The 18,979-nt window shown below is 45.4% G+C and overlaps 1 protein-coding gene across 1 annotated transcript in view; it reads left to right on the top strand.

Annotated features, from left to right (window-relative positions):
* Window positions 1-256: 256 nt before the first annotated feature.
* ZNF407 (zinc finger protein 407) overlaps window positions 257-18,979 on the top strand; it is a 386,963-nt gene continuing 368,240 nt past the window's right edge. Inside the window, exon 1 of the mRNA XM_070362001.1 lies at window positions 257-418. The gene's annotated coding sequence lies outside the window, so the exon portion shown is untranslated. The remainder of the gene's footprint in view (window positions 419-18,979) is intronic.

Below are 18,979 nucleotides of genomic sequence, written 5' to 3'. Positions count from 1 at the left end.
TGCCCTCCGGGTCGGACGCTCCTAGTCGTCCACCCTGATTGACCCGTGTCTTCCCTGGTTTGCAGCCGACCTCTCCGATTTTTCTGTTTTCCTCACTTGGGGAGGGGGCGGGACTTCCTGTTCCATAGCCCAGTGACTACCGGCAGGAGGCACCAGACTGAACACTGGAGATATACAGGCCCGCCGGCCCGTCGGGACAGGGAGGGAGAACTCGATGTGGCCTTCACTAGCCCCGGTTCCAAGATCCGGGGTTCTGGCCAAGAGGCCCGGCGCCCCGTCCCCGAACTAGTAGTCCTGGTAGCCGCCGGAAGTGGGGAGCGCCGAAGCCGGAAGTCCCGCCCCTTCCTCCCAGAGGGAAGACGGTGAGCCGGAGGAGTCAGTCAGAGGGGCGAGCGGGAGCGGCCCCGCCGGCAAACAGGTGAGCTACCCCCCGGCCGGGGCGGGGGGCGTGGGGGCGGGGGCCGTCCGGCGTCAGCGCGGGGCCCGGGGGCGGGGGCCCGCGGGCCGGGGCGCGGGCCGATGGGCGCCGGACGCCCCGCCGCGGCCCTTCGCTCTGCCTCCGCCCCCCTCCCCCCGCCTCCGCCCCTCCCGGCTCGCCGGTCCCTCCCGGCGCCGCCCCGACGCCCCCGACACACGCCCGCCACCCGCGCCGGGCTCTCCCAGCGGGGCTGGCTGTCAGCGCCGAGGCCGCGATCGCGCGCCCCCCGCCCGCGATCGGCGCTTCCCCCCCGCCGGGCTGCTCAGCAGGGAAGCGCAGCGCGCCCGGGCGCCGCGTGCCGGCCGCCTCCGGCCGCGCGCTCCCGGCCTCCCGAGCCGCGCTGCCGCCGTTACGGACGCCGGGCGGGCGGAGCGCCGGAGGCCTCGGGGCCCGGCCGCTCAGGTTCAAGCCGCCCGGCCCGGGACACAGACCGCTCGGGCTGCCGGCCGCCGCGGGTCCCGCCCGGTGCAGCCGGCGGGCGCGTCCTCCGTGCTCTCGGGCCGCTAGCCGGGGACCCAGCCGGGCGCCGCGGGCCGCAGCAGCGTCTGACCCCTGTCGGCTGCGCCGCGGTGTTACGGCCCGGGTTGTTTTCCAGGGGAACTCTGCAACAGGAAGCCTGGGCGGGGTGGGCACCCACGCGCACACGTGCAGGACTCCTTCATAGAGGATCGTAGCCCTGGCGCCGATCGAGGGAGAACTTTACAGTTTGAGCCCCTGGAACTGATCACCGCCTGCACCTGCCCTGCGGTGAAGTGTTTGTTAGTCCAGTGGGAAGACCGGACATATATTGATCAGAGCATCCTTAGGAGCTCGTTTGACAGATACTCTGTATGCTTCATTTAGCACAGCAGTCTTGTAGAGTAGGAATTATTCCCTTTTCACCAACGGAGAGGAGACCCAGAGTAAATAACTTGGCCAAAGTTAACACCGGGGATTCCAATCTCAAATGTTTGTTACTCATTCTTTTTCAAGTTTGTGTTCAAGTCCTCAGTCACTAACTCGTGCCCGAGTCTGTGCGACCCCATGAACTGTAGCCCTCCAGGCTCCTCTCTGTCTATGGGATTCTCCAGGCAAGAATACTTCTCTCCTTCAGGGGATCTTCCCTACCCAGGGTTGGAACCCTGGCCCCCTGCCTGCACTGGCGGGCGTATTTTTTTTACTAGGAGCCAACAGGGAAGCCTCCTTTTCAAGTTTGCTCCGTGTGAAATGACGGCTGCCTAGTGTCGTCGGTGGTGAACACTAGGGCAGGGCATTCCAGTAGCTCGTGTCTTCTGATGTGGCATGTGAGACAGTTGTGATGATTGCGGACAGCGCAGTTGCTACTGGTACCCCCCCCCCCCCCTTAAAAAAATTATTTTCGAATAATTTCAAATTTGCACAAAAACTGCAAGATTGGACAGAGTTCCATTGTTGTTCAGCAAAACACAGCCTCTGACTTGACTTAAACACTTCCTGCTTCCTGTCAGACACTCTTCTAGGTGAAGGAGAGATGAACGTGTTGCCCGAGATGATTTCAGGGCCGGTCGTGGAGACAGATACACAGACAGATACAGTGCCTGCTGCTCAGTGCTGAAGTGGACCGCGGGCCCACAGCGGGAGTGGTCACTGCGGGGGAAGAGCGCTGAGAGCCTGCAGGGTGCAGCCTTGAGTGAGATCTCCAGGGTTAATGGGGGTTCCCTTGATTGATGGGACGTTTTCCCCAGCATTCATTCTAATTAGGTTTTATTAGAGGAGAGCTCTCCAGCCGTTATAAAACAGACTCTTCTAATCTGATTCTCCTCCCTCCCTCTCTCACAGCCCCTCAAAGAAGAGATCTGTTTCTCAGGTATCACAGGGTGTGAGAAGAATCCCGGTTTATAAATCCATGAATAGGAGGATAAATTAAAGCCCTGTCATAATGGAAATACCTAAGACCAATACTTTTTATTATTTTTTTTTATTTTGAGTTTCTCAAGAATGTTTATTACACGAATATTTTAAGAAATGAGAGTGGCACTTAGCTTGAAATGAAGGGGTATGTTTTAAATATAAATCTTAAAAGGTATCATAATTTACTGTGTGTGTTAGTCACAGTCGTGTCCAACTCTTGTGACCCCATGGACTGTAGTCTGCCAGGCCCCTGTATCCATGGGATTCTCCAGGCAAGAATTCTGGAGTGAGTTGCCATTCCCTTCTCCAGGGGATCTTCCTGACCCAGGGATTGAACCCAGATCTCTGCCTGCACTGCAGGCAGATTCTTTACCATCTGAGCTACCTGGGAAGCCCAATGTAATTTATCAGTCGATCAGTTTTTGGTGGTAGTATGATATGATATATAAATAATATATAATTTATCATTTTAACCATTTAAGTGTACAGTTCAGTGACATTAAGTATGTTTACACTGTGTAGCCATCATTACCATTTGCCTCCAGAACATTCTTATCCTCTCAAACTGAAACTTAAAGTGTACTTTTTAAAAATGAAATGCAGTACAAAAGATTCTTCCAATCAACAGTTTTTCATTTTCCTAAATAATTTCACTCTTCCAGGAAAGAATTATTGCATAATGTCTCACTTGTACAACATTTGCTTAGACCTTTGGTAATTACAACCCTCCTTGAGTTGTTATACTGTTTAGTGGAATAGCAAGAGATAATAACAGGCATTATGATTTTGGTTTTGAGTTTCATAGAGTTTATTGAAACAAAAAACATATATATTAGTAACATAAAGTCACAATAATTTTAAATACACAAAAGGAGAAATACTATTCTTGGCCTCTGAAGGAATAGTGGGGTTATCATACCAAGGTCCGGGGTCACTGGGATCAGGCTGATAGAAGCTTGGACCAGGACAGAGCCAAGCACGTGTAAGTGTCTGATATAAACTGCAGATGTAGGAAAAATAAAGACAGAGCTTATATTTACGTTGGTATAGCTTAGGCCAATGGAGAAGGCAATGGCACCCCACTCCAGTACTCTTGCCTGGAAAACCCCAGGAGGAGCCTGGTAGGCTGCAGTCCATAGGGTCTCGAAGAGTCCGACAAGACTCAGCGACTTCATTTTCACTTTTCATTTTCGTGCATTGGAGAAGGAAATGGCAACCCACTCCAGTGTTCTTGCCTGGAGAATCCCAGGAACGGGGGAGCCTGGTGGGCTGCCGTCTATGGGGTCGAGCAGAGTCAGACACGACTGAAGCGACTTAGCAGCAGTAGCAGCAGCAGCTTAGGCCAAAGGTCTAGGAAACAAAACTTACTGTTTTTCAAGCTTGCTAAATGCTTCCTCCGATCTGATCACACTCATTATGAGAGGTCACAGAGCACCCTTCTTCTGAACTGTAAGGTGGTGTGTGAGTCCCATGCCAGAGACTTTGAGCGCCTTCGTCAGTTTGTGCTGCTCTAACAAAACACCGTAGCCTGGTAGCCGAGCCGGCAGACGTTTGTTTGTCACAGTTCTAGAGGTTGAGAAGTCCAAGATCAAGGTGGCAATTCCTGCTGAGGCTCTTCCTGGCTTGCACACAGCCTCCTTCTGGCTCTGTTCTCATGCAGAGAGCGAGAGAACTCTGGTCTTTCTTCCTCTTAAGAGGACACCAGTCCCATCTTGGGAGCCTTGCCTTCATGACCTTACTAAGCCTACCTCCCAAAGGCCCCATCTCTAAATACTGTCACATTGGGCGTTAGGGCTTCAAATTATGAATTTGGGGTAGGGGTTGGGGGGCGAAAGTTACAACTCTGTCTATAGCAATGGTTTGTTGGAATTTTTGTTATTATGTGTAACTCCTCCAAAACAAACTTGATATAGAACAAATAGAAAACTGTAAAATCAGAGTTTATATGACTTTCATTAAAGCAAAGTTTATGCAGCTTTATTTAAAACAATGAAAAATATGACTCAGACCAGTTGATGAAAGGAAGAACTTTTGTTTCTTTTTGATGAAAGAGAAATATGTGAGACGCTGTGGATCTTTTTTTCACTTTTGGGCCTCATAGAGTTGTCACATTTTAGAGGGCATAAGGACTGTGGAAGCAAGCTATTTCATTCCCTCATGGTCTTAAGGAGGAGACTGAACCCCACAGAAGCTAAGTGACAGATCTGTCTCAGAAATTAGTGGCAGAACAAGGATTAGAATCAGGCCTCCTGTTTTACAGGCCAATCTTTCTGCTCTTTGAAGCATCAGTATTTCTCAAATTTAAGGTGCATCGGAGTCACCTGGGGGGCTTGTGAAAACATGGATGCTGGACGTCACCCAGGGCCTCTGATTTAGCAGGTCTGCACAGGGTCTGGGAATTCTTACTTCTGACAGGTCCTGGGTGATGTTGAAGCTCTTAGCTTCGAGACCACACTTGGGGAACCTGGTCTCACGTGATGTTGCCTTTGATCTCTTATAAGAGGAGAGCAAGTAAACCACAGGTTTTACCAGCCTCACCTTTCCCCTTGTACTCATTACAAACAGTAATGCACCAATGTCATATGATTAGATGAAAATAGAAAGGACTAGACATGGAATATTTCTCGAGTCATTTTGGCATTTTCAGGGGTAATTTTTGTAGATGATTCTCGTGGTCAGAGACACAATTGAAAGGACATCATATAAATGGATGAAAATAGAAAGGACTAGACATGCATTATTTCTCAGAGTTATTGTGGCATTTTCAGGGGTAATTTTTGAAGATGATTGTAGTGGTCAGCTGCTGCTGCTGCTGCTAAGTCGCCTCAGTTGTGTCCGACCCCGTGCGACCCCATAGATGGCAGCCCACCAGGCTCCCCCATCCCTGGGATTCTCCAGGCAAGAACACTGGAGTGGGTTGCCATTTCCTTCTCCAATGCATGAAAGTGAAAAGTGAAAGTGAAGTCACTCAGTTGTGTCCGACTCTTAGCGACTCCATGGACTGCAGCCCACCAGGCTCCTCCTTCCATGGGATTTTCCAGGCAAGAGTACTGGAGTGGGGTGCCATTGCCTTCTCTGCTAGTGGTCAGAGACACTTACTGTTGAAAGGGATACACTTCAGCTGTGATAGCCCCCAGTCTTACCAACATTCACACCGAAAACAGTGTCCAGACTGACTGCTGGATTGTCCGGGAGTAAAAAGTTACTTCCAGTATTGTTTTTCTATGCTTTTCTGTTTATACACTAAAATATTATTTTCTTGTATATCAAAATCTTGTCAGGCCCAAACACAGTTTGTGCCTATACTACTACTACTACCTCTACTAAGTCGCTTCAGTCGTGTCCGACTCTGTGCGACCCCAGAGACGGCAGCCCACCAGGCTCCCCCATCCCTGGGATTCTCCAGGCAAGAACATTGGAGTGGGTTGCCATTTCCTTCTCCAGTGCCTATAATAGATGTTAAAAAAATTTAAGTTGAATTGAATTAAAAAAGAGTAAAGGGGAAAATAAAATAAGGTAGGTCATTTATCTGGAAAGTTACTCTGCTATCTGCTGCTGCTGCTGCTGCTAAGTCACTTCAGTTGTGTCCGACTCTGTGCGACCCCATAGACAGCAGCCCACCAGGCTCCCCCATCCCTGGGATTCTCCAGGCAAGAACACTGGAGTGGGTTGCCATTTCCTTCTCCAATGCATGAAAGTGAAAAGTGAAAGTGAAGTCGCTCAGTCGTGTCCGACTCTAGCGACCCCATGGACTGCAGCCTACTAGGCTCCTTCATCCATGGGATTTTCCAGGCAAGAGTACTGGAGTGGGGTGCCATTGCCTTCTCTGACTCTGCTGTCTAGATTATCCCATTTATGGACTTCTATTGAATAATTGTCATTTATTCTGGTGTAAGCCTTATTTGTAATTGCTGCGGTTTTTTAGCACAGTTATTGGAAGAGGTAGAGTATTTTAATGTTAGAGTTAATGAGTGGTCCCCGTACATTTTTACCTCTCGTCTTAAATAATTTTTAAACGCTTTTTACTTTGAAATAATTTTGGAATTACAAAACAATTTCGAAAACAGTCTAGAGAGTTCTATAACCTTCCAGCCAGGGCCCTGATGTTACTATCTTATGTAACCAGAGCGTGGTTAGTGAAACCAGCGTGTTGATACAATGGAAGACTATATTTGAGTTTCAGCTCTGATGTCCTTTTCCTGGTCCAGCATCCATTCCAGGACCTCCTTTGCACATAGTTACCCTGTCTCCTACAAGGAGATCCAACCAGTCCATCCTAAAGGAAATTAGTCCTGAATATTCCTTGAAAGGACTGATGCTGAAGATGAAACTCCAATACTTTTGGCTACCTGATGCGAAGAACTGACTCATTGGAAAAGACCCTGATGCTGGGAAAGATTGAAGGTGGGAGGAGAAGGGGATGTGACAGAGGATGAGATGGTTGGATGGCCTCACTGACTCAATGGACATGAGTTTGAGTAAGCTCCTGGAGTTGGTGATGGACAGGGAGGCCTGGCATGCTTCAGTCCTTGGGGTCACAAAGAATCGGACACAACCGAGCGACTCAATTGAACTGAACTGAACTGATCATGTCTCCATAGTCTCTTCCAATCTGTGGCAGTTCCTTTTAGGTTTATATTCTTTGGCCTTGATACTACTGAAGAGTGGTGGTGATGTTGTTGTTCAGTCAATAAGTTGTGTCTGACTCTTTGTGACCTCATGGACTGCAGCACGCCAGGCCTCTTTGTCCATCACCAATTTCTGTAGTTTGCTCAAACTCATGTCCCTTGAGTCAGTGATGCCATCCAACCATCTCATCTTCTGTCGTCCCCTTCTCCTGTCTTCAAATTTCCCAGCATCAGGGTCTTTTCCAATGATTCGTCTCTTTGCATCAGGCAGCCAAAGTATTGGAGCTTCACCTTCAGCATCAATCCTTCCAATGAATATTCAGGACTGATTTCCTTTAGGATTGACTGGTTGGATCCCCTTGCAGTCCAAGGGATGCTCAAGAGTCTTTTCCAACACCACAGTTTGAAAGCAACACTTCTGTGGCGCTTCTGAAGAGTCCTGGTCAGTTCTTTTGTAGACTGTTAGTGAGTTTGAATTTATGTCATCTTCTTTCAGGATTAAATTGAGGGTTAGGTGTTTTGGGCAAGAATACCCCAGTGGTGAAGCTTGCCCTCAGTGCCTTACACTGGAGTGCACGTGATGTCGATATATCTTATCAGTCGTAAATGTTACCTTTGACCTCTTGGTTGAGGTGGTATCTGACATTTTTCTGTGCTCTATGGTTAAACATTTTCTCTTCATAATTATTGACCCTTCTAATGACTGATGTTGGTGCATAAGTTTTAAATAAATGAACATCTCATGTCAGAATCCTTTGAGGCTGACGTGAACCGTGGGAGATTTCTTGGGAGGCTTCACTGCATTTGTTAGACTCAGACAGGAGGAAGGGCAACGGTGTCGCTGTTGGGAGACCAGTTACTGGCTCAGCGACTGGTCTGTGATCTCAGTCAGTGTCCGTCTTGAACTGGCAGTGGTGGAAGCTGTTTGTCGGAATTGTGTTGCTATGGTTCTGTCGTAGGTGTGTTTTCCAGCGCATAGCCTTCCAGGATCGGCTGCATTTCCTGAAATCTTCCTGGAGCACTGTCGTGGGAGATGGATGGTCATCACAGGGCCTCACCGCCCCTCATCTCCCCCTCATCTCCCCCTGCCCACCCCTGGCCCGACCTGGGGCACGGGGGCATGTGTTCTCCTGGCTGATGAAACTGCTGGCTGTATTACACATCTCCACCTGTAACTTGGCTTTGCTTTCGAAATGTGTGTGCCTGTAATGTCCCAGCCCGAGTCAGCTGGAAGATACATACCTGCTTTGTCTCCTCCCCGGGCCTGAATGCTGCTAGGAGGCAGGGAACAGACCTCTTTCTCTTTAACCAGTAACTTGCTTGGTACTTGGTATAAAGAGACACTCTATAAATATATATGACTATGCTGTGAAAGTGCTGCACTTTGGAAAACTCAGCAGTGGCCACAGGACTAGAAAAGGTCAGTTTTCATTTCAATCCCAAAGAAAGGCAATGCCAAAGAATGCTCAAACTACCACACAATTGCACTCATCTCATACGCTAGTAAAGTAATGCTCAAAATTCTCCAAGCCAGGCTTTAGCAATACGTGAACCATGAACTTCCAGATGTTCAAGCTGGTTTTAGGAAAGGCAGAGGAACCAGAGATCAAATTGCCAACATTCGCTGGATCATCGAAAAAGGAAGAGAGTTCCAGAAAAACATCGATTTCTTCTTTATTGACTATGCCAAGGCCTTTGACTGTGTGGATCACAATAAACTGTGGAAAATTCTGAAAGAGATGGGAATACCAGACCACCTGACCTGCCTCTTGAGAAACCTATATACAGGTCAGGAAGCAACAGTTAGAACTGGACATGGAACAACAGACTGGTTCCAAATAGGAAAAGGAGTACGTCAAGGCTGTATATTGTCACCCTGCTTATTTAACTTATATGCAGAGTACATCATGAGAAACGCCGGGCTGGAAGAAGCACAAGCTGGAATCAAGATTGCCGGGAGAAATATCAATAACCTCAGATGTGCAGATGACACCACCCTTATGGCAGAAAGTGAAGAGGAACTAAAAAGGCTCTTGATGAAAGTGAAAGTGATAAAGCTCAACATTCAGAAAACGAAGATCATGGCATCTGGTCCCATCACTTCATGGGAAATATATGGGGAAACAGTGGAAACAGTGTCAGACTTTATTTTTTGGGGCTCCAAAATCACTGCAGATGGTGACTGCAGCCATGAAATTAAAAGACGCTTACTCTTTGGAAGGAAAGTTATGACCGACCTAGATAGCATATTGAAAAGCAGAGACATTACTTTGCCAACAAAGGTCCGTCTAGTCAAGGCTGTGGTTTTTCCAGTGGTCATGTATGGATGTGAAATTCGGACTGTGAAGAAAGCTGAGTGCCGAAGAATTGATGCTTTTGAACTGTGATGTTGGAGAAGACTCTTGAGAGTCCCTTGGACTGCAAGGAGATCCAACCAGTCTATCCTAAAGGAGATCAGTCCTGGGTGTTCATTGGAAGGACTGATGCTAAAGCTGAAACTGCAATACTTTGGCCACCTCATGCGAAGAGTTGACTCATTGGAAAAGACTCTGATGCTGGGAGGGATTGGGGGCAAGAGGAGAAGGGGATGACAGAGGATGAGATGGCTGGATGGCATGACCGACTCGATGGATATGAGTTTGGGTGAACTCCGGGAGTTGGTGATGGACAGGGAGGCCTGGCGTGCTGCAATTCATGGGGTTGCAAAGAGTCGGACACGACTGAGCGACTAAACTGAACTAAACTGAAAGGAATGTTATGTGTGCATTTTGTAACTGTTTTTGTGAATGTTCCCAGAATACCGTGAACGTTTCCCCACGTCATTGCAGCTCTGAAACATGCACAGAGTTTCAGTGCGGACGTGACACAGCAGCTTTGTTAACCAGTGCCCGTCACCGGGTATTGGGTTGCTCCCAAGTCTTTGTTTTGTAAAGACGTCCATGGTACATATCCTTAACATATCCTTAAACACGTATTTTGTCCAGTTATTTCTTTAAGGTAAATTCTGTAGAGTCATTAGTAGCTCAGAGAAGATAGACGTTTGAAAGTTTCTGATTATCAATTGTAAAATGACCCTCTAGAAAGGTTGTAAAGGTTTATATGCCAACCAGTACTACTGAGAATGTGTATTTTCCCACACTTTCCCCATTTCTCCAATGCTTAACTCTCTCTTGCTCTTTTTTGTTTTTGTTTTAAGAATAAGATAACATTGAGTTTATGGGGATATTTTTTAAACTTACTTTTTAATTGATGGATAATTGCTTTACAAAATTGTGTTGGTTTCTGCCAAACTTCAACTTGAATCAGCCATAGGTATGCCTATGTCCCCTCCCTTCCATCTCCCTTTTGGGGTATTTTTAAAGATTCTGTCTGAAATGTGGTGGCTAGGGATCATATTCTGACTAATTTGCTAAACCTTCCAAGTTTGAACTGACATTGAACTGACAATGTCCAGTTTTTTGTTTGCCTCAATGAGAGATCAGTATAAACCTCAGTAAAGTAATGATGAACACCTACCACTAGTTCATGTGGGGCACATTTGGTGTCTAGTAATGGTTGGCTGTGACTGTGGCCCTTACTAAACAGGGGCCTTCTTATCCATGGGATGCATTTCTAATTCATATCACTCACCAAAGTCAGTTAGAGGCTTACAGATAGAGGGCAGAGCTGTGAAACCTTTATAAGACAGTGTAGGGAATAGTTCTGTTACTCTGTTAGAAGGAAGAGGTTCTTCAACAAATCGTAGTAGGTGCAGACCGTAGAGGAAAAGATTGATGTTTGACAACATTCGTATCAACAACTTTTGTTTATTGAAAGAAACCATCAATAAAGTGACCAGAAAAGTCACAAGTGAGAATAGGTCTTTTCAGTACATGACTGTATGCGGTACTCAGTTGTGTCTGACTCTTTTGTGACCCCATGGGCTGTAGCCCCCCAGGCTCCTCTGTTCATGGAATTTTCTGGGCAAGAATACTGGAATGGTTGCCACTTCCTTCTCCAGGGGATCTTCCTGACCCAGAGATTGAACTTGAGTCTCCTGTGTCTCCTGCATTGCAGGCAAATTCTTTACCACTGAGCCACCAGGGAAGCCCAGTATCAATAATTAGAGAAATGCAAATTAGTGCCATGGGGTCGCAAAGAGTCGGACACGACTGGGCCACTAACACACACATGCCTTTATTATTCTAGCATATGACGGTCTTGAAAGCAGGAAAAGTAATTGCATTTTGTTTTAATTCTAAGGACTGTATCTTCCATTTCATTAGGAAGTGGTCATATCATGCTGTAGGATTTAGGAAGCCATTACTTCTTTGCTTAGGTTGCTAAGAAGGGCACTTTTGAGAAATCTGCCCCCCCCCCTTTTTTTTTTCTTTCTTAACCTTTGATAACTTTTTTTTGAAGTGTCATATGTATCCCATATTATGAGGACTGTTTTTAAATAAACATTACTTACGCTGTAAACCTTAATTTAAACCATCATGGTGTGACAGTTGCTCCTTGAAATGAGCAAGTATAGGGACAATTAACAGATGGTTCTAGAAGCCTGAAGTCAAATTGCATGGCCTGTGGAACCAAATAGCTCTACTCTTTTTGTTTGATATTCAGAGTGCTGAAATTGTCTAAAACATGGGAAGTGTCAAGCATTTGTAATTATGTAATGTCATCCTTTCTAGCAGAGCCAGCCCCTCACTAAGGAGCTGACAGCCCTTGACAGCCCTTGAGAGACATAGTGGGATGTCTGCATTTCAGACTCACGTAGCGCTTGTCGAAGGTCCCTGACGGACACACGTGGAGCGCAGGCCTCTTCAGATGGAGTTTAGGTGCTTCAGCTCTTCTCGTTTCAGCTGTATTTTGCTAAAGCGAGACATTCTCAGTCCTGATTCTCAGTGCTTTTCAGTGTATCTGATGTTCACACTTCTCTTTTGTTTTCCCTTACATGCTGTACATTCCCCCTTTTGTTAAAAAACAGAGTAGTTTTAGATAAAAACGAGCAAGGTAATAAGAAACCTCCTTGGGAAAAGACATTGCTTAACACAGTTGGAGTAACACCAGTATGATCATCCAGTGTAACCAAAGCCTAGCCTACTTGTCAGTTACTAAATATAGTGAAATATGTGAGTTTTAGACCTGCAACAAGCAACAAACCACTCCTTCCCAAGTGTACAGTTCAGCTGTGAATTATTGTGAATTAGGGATCAGAATTTGATATATCGTTATTGGATCAGTTATTATAGAATGAGGAATCACAGCTTCATAGGACTGTATAAAATTATAAAACTGTTAGAATTTAAACCAAGGTGTAATGTATGTCTAAAAATAGTCTAGAAAATTCAGATCATTCAAGGAGAGGTAGTGGAAATTATAGTCTTTCAGAAAATGAGATCGAGTGGCTTTCATTAAGAATCTTCAGGGTCCGTAATCTGGCTTCCCATGGGGTGGTGTTTAAAACCCTAGTATTTCAAGGTGGCAGATTGAGGCAGTGTTTGCTGAAAGTCGCTTTCGGAATAATATGTGGCCAGTTACTAGGTGGAGAAGGCAATGGCACCCCACTCCAGTACTCTTGCCTGGAAAATCCCATGGACAGAGGAGCCTGGTGGGCTGCAGTCCATGGGGTCGCTAAGAGGCGGACACGACTGAGCGACTTCACTTTCACTTTTCACTCTCATGCATTGGAGGAGGAAATGGCAACCCACTCCAGTGTTCTTGCCTGGAGAATCCCAGGGATGGGGGAGCCTGGTGGGCTGCCGTCTATGGGGTCGCACAGAGTCGGACACGAGTGAAGTGACTTAGCAGCAGTTATTAGGTAGGCAAATGAGACTGGAATCTGGTGTGGGGGCCCTGTTTAGGGCAGTACATTTTTCTCCACCCTGACTCACCTTTTTTGCTCTCCTCTCCACCTCAGCTCTGTCTGGTGAATGTGTGTTAAGTATACAGGTTTTCTTGAGGTTAGGAGGGACTTTTAGCCAGTGGGCCCAAATCTGCCTCATCAGAGTCAACGAGGGAGCTCTTTAAAACCACAGGTTTTGTCACCACCCCAGATATTAGAATCTTCCACATGTAGGCCCAAGGGATTCATGTTTTGATGATTAGCTAAATTTTCCAATGATTGATATTGTCTGTAAGTCTGTTTTACAAATATGGAACTAATGGCTCTCTAAGTATGCTCTTAAAGGGCCACTGTATTTATCAAATCAGGATTTGGGAAGTCTCATGAAGACCAAGCAATTGAACAACAGCAACAAATAAAGACCAAAAACCTTCATTGATGGTAGAATGGCTAGTACTGCGATGATTTTTGGATTGGTGGCAGGGATGGCTAGCTGTCCACCTAACTCAGGCCTTCCCTTCCACGCGGTCGGGTGCACGTCTCCAGGGGACATTTTTCAGATTTTCTTGCAGCGAAACAGGAATGAGTGGAAGTGGCAGATGCTGCTTGGGGGACAAGGCTTTTAAAGAGGCAACGCCCTGCCTCTTTGTTGCTTCTGTCAGGGGGATGCAGAGAATGGGCGAGCTCTGAGGCAGAGCATCTGGATGGAAAGCACCAGGATCTGCCTACCTGCCCAACCTGCTTACCTGGAGCACTGGCCTGGGGAGTTACAGGAGTGAGATGTGAACCTGGATTTGAGCCGTGTGCAAATCCACTTCTTACCGCGATTATGGAAGTAGGGCGTTATCTTCTTGTTAGGGTGATTCTAGCTGCTGTGTGTGTGCTGTGCTTAGTCACTCAATCGTGTCCGACTTTTTTAGACCCCATGGACTTCAGCCCTCCAGGCTCCTTTGTCCATGGGATTCTCCAGGCCAGAACACTGGAGTGGGTTGCCCAGCCTTCCTCCTTCCCATCCCAGGGATCAAACCCAGGTTTCCCGCATTGCAGGCGGATTCTTTACCGTCTGAGCCACCAGGGAAGCCGTGGTACTCAAATCTAAAGGAAAGCTCTGAATGTGTAGAAAATTAATATTTTGTAGTTTTCATTCTCCACATATTGGGTTGGCCAGAAGGTTCATTTGGGGTTTTCCATAAGATCATACAGAAAACTTAAACGAACTCTTTGGCCAACCCAATATATAATTCTCTTATTTAATTCTCAGAATGTTTAATTCCCAGTATACAGAGTTAGGACATTTCGTTGGCCACAGTGTTTTCTGAGAGGTGTCATCGAGGTGCCAGTACTCACGTGTGAAAACTAGGGAGTGAGGCCGCCTGTGAAGGCTTGCCAGTGGAGGGGCGGGGACTGACTTTCCAAACACCCTGATTTACTGACAGGTTTAGAGCAGAGAACTCTTAACTATTTAATTGATTTCATAGAATATAATGAAAAAATTAGTAAATGAGTAAGATATTTGTAAGCAGTTTTCCATACTTGAGTTGTTTTACTCTTTCATTGTTTTTGCTATATTTTATGCCATAGTATTTTACCTAATTTTTTTTTTCAAACTGAGCCTTGTCATAAGAAGTAACACAGGTGGAGTCATAGGCTGGTATCTCATTTTTTCCCTAAAACACTTGCTAAAAACACATACTTACTTAAGAATCCTTCTTGTGCTACTGCTGCTGCTGCTAAGTCACTTCAGTCGTGTCTGACTGTGCAACCCCAGAGACAGCAGCCCACCAGGCTCCCCCATCCCTGGGATTTTCCAGGCAAGAACACTGGAGAGGGTTGCCATTTCCTTCTCCAATGCATGAAAGTGAAAAGTGAAAGTGAAGTCGCTCAGTCGTGTCCGACTCTTTGTGACCCCATGGACTGCAGCCTACCAGGCTCCTCTGTCCATGGGATTTTCCAGGCATGAGTACTGGAGTAGGGTGCACCTACTTCTCCACCTTTTCGTGCTAGGTAACTTTATTGAAGGCCACTACTGTATTTCTGTCATACTTGGAAATACCGTTCACATGATGAGTACTCTTTAGTGTCTTCAGTGCTTAACCCACAAGGTTCTGATGGAAGTGAATGCACTCAGCTGGGAATCGGCAGGCCTGTGTGTCTGATGGGGCTTTGGGACAGCGTTTTCCTGTTCACACCATAGACTGCTATCAGTACTCTATTTGCTACTGGAAGTAGTCATTAGAAAGTCAGTTCCAGAAACCTTGGTTCCAATTCAAGGGAAAATCCTATTCATCTAGAACCATTCTCTATACCAAAACCTATATCAGTCAGGGTTTTCTAGAGAAAGAGAACCAACAGGATGTATGCATGCTGTGTGCTAAATCACTTTCAGTCGTGTCCAACTCTTTGTGACCCCATGGACTGTAGCCCACCAGGCTCCTCTGACCATAGAATTTCCCAGGCAGGAATACTGGAGTGGGTTGCCTTACCCTTCTCCAGGGGATATTCCTGACCCAGGGATTGAACCCAAGTCTCTTGCATCTCCTGCATTGGCAGGTGGGTTCTTTACCACTAACGCCACCTCAGAAGCCTGATAGGATGTATACAGATATATATCAGAGGGGATTTTTTTTTTTTTGGTAGGCATTGGTCAGTGTGAATATGGAGGCTTGGAAGTTCCATAATCTCTCTGTAGCATGGAGAAACAGGAAAGCTGGTGACAATTCAGTCTGAGTTTGATGGCTCAAAAACCATGAGCGTTGATGTCAGAGGAGAAGGTGGATGTCCTAACTCAAGGAGAAAAAACAGATTTGCCCTCTGTCCACTTCTCCATCATTTTGTTCTATTCCGGCCCTCAACAGGTTGCGCACTGCCAACCCACACTGGTGAGGGAAGATCTTTATTCAGTCTACTATTCAAATGCTCGTCTCTTCCAGAAACATCCTCCCAGATGTATCTAGAGAGAGTATCTTACCAGCTCTCTGTGCAGCCCAGAGCCATACACACAGTTAACTATCATAGTGCTTTTGGTCAGCTGACCTAGGATGCCCTTAATGGCACGTTTTCCTGCCACCGGAGGATCCAGTCTGAGAACACATATCACATTTCGTTGTCGTGTGTGTGTGTGTGTGTGTGTGTGTGTGTGTGTGTGCTCAGCTCAGTCGTGTCTGAGCCCATGGACTGCAGCCTGCCAGGCTTTTCTGTCCATGGAATTTCCCAGGCACGAATACTGGAGTGGGTGCCACACGTCTCCTCAGCCTCCCGTAACCTGGGACATCTCCATAGTCTGTCTTTGTCTTTTATGACACTGACATTGGTGAAGAACGCAGTCCTCCCCACTTTTTTTTTTTCATTTTCAAATAAAGCATTCCTCGCTCTGGGTTGTCTGCTGTCTCGTCTCGGTTAGCTGCGGGTTCGCTGTTCTCAGCTGCAGTGAGCCCAGGCATCCTACCCTCCTCAGGGTGCTTGTCTGCAGGCAGCCCATGTCCACCTTCACCACGGAGGTTACTTTTGATCACCCCTGCAAGATGTGCTGGTGTAGCCACTGTGCAGTTACTCAACTTGCCATCTTCCCTTGCAACAAATAAGCAGTGTAGGGAGATGGTTTAACGCACTCAGATATTCTGCATGTCAAAGTTACCCCCCTGGACTTGGCATCCATCTTGCCTGATACCGTTTTTGTCAAGTGATTTTCTGTCCCCTGCAGTCCCTCTGCATTTACAGGCTGGTCCTCAGCATTGCTCTAAACAGAGCTGTGCCTTTGCCCTGTCAGTCCGTCCGTTTGTCTGTCTGCTTGCCTGTCTGTCTCCCAGTCGTCAACATGGACTTCTTCATCCCTACCTTTAACGGTACTTAATTATCGCGTACCTACCATGCCTCAGGCCTAGACCCCGCCGATCCTCAGGAGCCCAGGGTCTATTCAGTGGGGATGGAATGGGAGGCCAAGATGTGGGTGCCAGCTGTGCCTGTTGTTACTGGGCCGCCTCCTCCTTTCTGAGTTTAGTGGGCAGTCCAGTGGCCACAGGGAAATTTCTTGGTATCCCTGGGTGTTTGACTGAAATTAGACCCCAAACATCTCTGGTTTTTGCAAGTCACCCCCTAACCTTCCTTTTATTTGTGGTGTTTTGATTCTCAATTTAGTCCGAGAACCACAATCATAAATGTATTTCTGCCTGAGGGCTTGCTCTTCCTTTCTTGAGAGGAATCATCATTTTCCATTACTTAACCATGTGTAGGGACTTTTTTAAAGTTTCCCCCATTGTCTTCCTCCCAAAGTAATATATGTAGGAAAGCATATAGAAAAAATCTGGGAAGAAGAAGGAAAAATTACCTGTAATTTCACTATCCAGTGTGGGTGTGTGGGAAACTATTAACCTTATTAGATAACTAGCCTTGATTAGAACTATATCCATTTTTAAAATTTAATGATGACATTTTCTCTTTTCTAAATATACTTTCTTAACACTCAGGTCTTTGGTACCTAATAATTTATATTCCAGCTATCTTGAGGCATGATAATTTTATATCATGTGTTAGCTTATTGACAGTTGGAATTAATGTTTTCCAGATTTCTTCCAAAATTAGTAGTTTTTGTCTTTTTTCCCCTGGCAGTTCTTTGATTAGTCATTGTGTTAATTCATCTCTTCTCAGTGGACCTTGATGAATCTAAGCAAGAACAGTGTAGAATGTGTTTTAGCTGTTTTTAAAGTTAGTTTTCCTCCATATTTGTATTTTGGAAGTAGCTTTTTTCTTCATATTTTTCCTGCTGGAATGAAAACCAGTTTCATTCTTTTTCTTCTTGTTGAGTGGTCACCAGTTTTTACTATCAGTGAGAGATTTTCTCATGGAATGTAGAAATCTTACATGGAATGAGGAAACTAGGGCTCAGAAAAGTTAAATATTCGTCGTGTGTCCTGCAGCGTGTTGTTGGAATACTTGGGCCGCCTCACTTGTTCTTTCTTTTTTTTTTTTTTTACTGGAGTTTTACATTTTCAGTGTCCATCTATTGTGTTTCTTTAATTTTTTCCTCCTAGTTGTCTTCCCTTCCTCAGCATTCGTACGCTGTGTGCTTTATTCTTTTGCCTTTTGAATAAGATGAAAGGAAAATTTAAGGAAAGTATACTAACTTTTATTATAGAATGCTTTTCTTTATGGCTGCATTATAAATTCTTGAAAATAAAGGGTCTAATGGAAATGCTTAATGAGGAAGGAGGGGCTCTGTCGCATGTACCCACTCCCCCCTTTTTAGTGAATAGACCGTTTAAACTAAATTAAGTAAAGGATATAAATTCTGTTGTTTCAGTTTTAATATTTCATGACTGATTTTATAGATGAAATTATATTTTACAATAAATAGGGAGAAGAATTTATACAGCCTGTTCTATTTGATGTGAAACAGCAAATCCCATTTCTCTGTAGCTGTAAAGAAAATTCATTATAATGTCTTTAGTTGTAAGAGATGGTTTCATTGTGATTAGTTACATTGATAATAAAACAACCTTTTCAAATGGCATGGGATACAAATGATTCTATGTGTCTTCTTTTAATGGTACTGAATTTTTTCTTTTTCTTCTTTACTCATAGAATCTTCATTCCCTTTACTGTTTTTCTATTCCACTAAGAATTTCCTTTCTTAAAAAATCAAAACAATTAGAAATACTAGTGAAAGATTTATAAGAGATATATTAAATTTTAACTTTCTAGATAAAATCTTCCATGCAACAAAAGGTACCTTTGTCAGAGATGGTTGATATAACATAGTCATAAAATTAACTTTATTACCAGATCAATTAATGTATTTGGAAAATAGTACTTGAAGTGTAGGAAGATTTTAAAAAGAGAAATAGCTGGCTATTTAGAAGGCTGAGCTAATTTTATAGTTTATTTTTGTCCTGTGATTTGTTTTTTGTTGGTATTAATACATCCTCACGAGCAATGTTGGAAAGGTGACTGTGTTTGCTAATGAAAGGGATGATGATCTACTTATTCTCCCTCTTAGTATGACTTTTTAGTGGTTGTTTTGTGCAATCAAAACTTAAGAAATATTCTGTTTTTTAACTTGCATACAGAATCAAATGTTTGAAACAGACCATGCTTCCCTGGTGGCTCAGATGGTAAAGAATCTACCTGCACTGCAGGATACCCAGGTTCAATCCCTGGGTCAGGAAGATCCCCTGGAGAAGG

Source organism: Bos mutus, chromosome 24 (assembly GCF_027580195.1).
Source record: "Bos mutus isolate GX-2022 chromosome 24, NWIPB_WYAK_1.1, whole genome shotgun sequence".
NCBI classification, from domain to species: domain Eukaryota; kingdom Metazoa; phylum Chordata; class Mammalia; order Artiodactyla; family Bovidae; genus Bos; species Bos mutus.
Note: the sequence above shows the minus strand (reverse complement) of the source record. Positions and strands in the feature narration are given on the sequence as shown.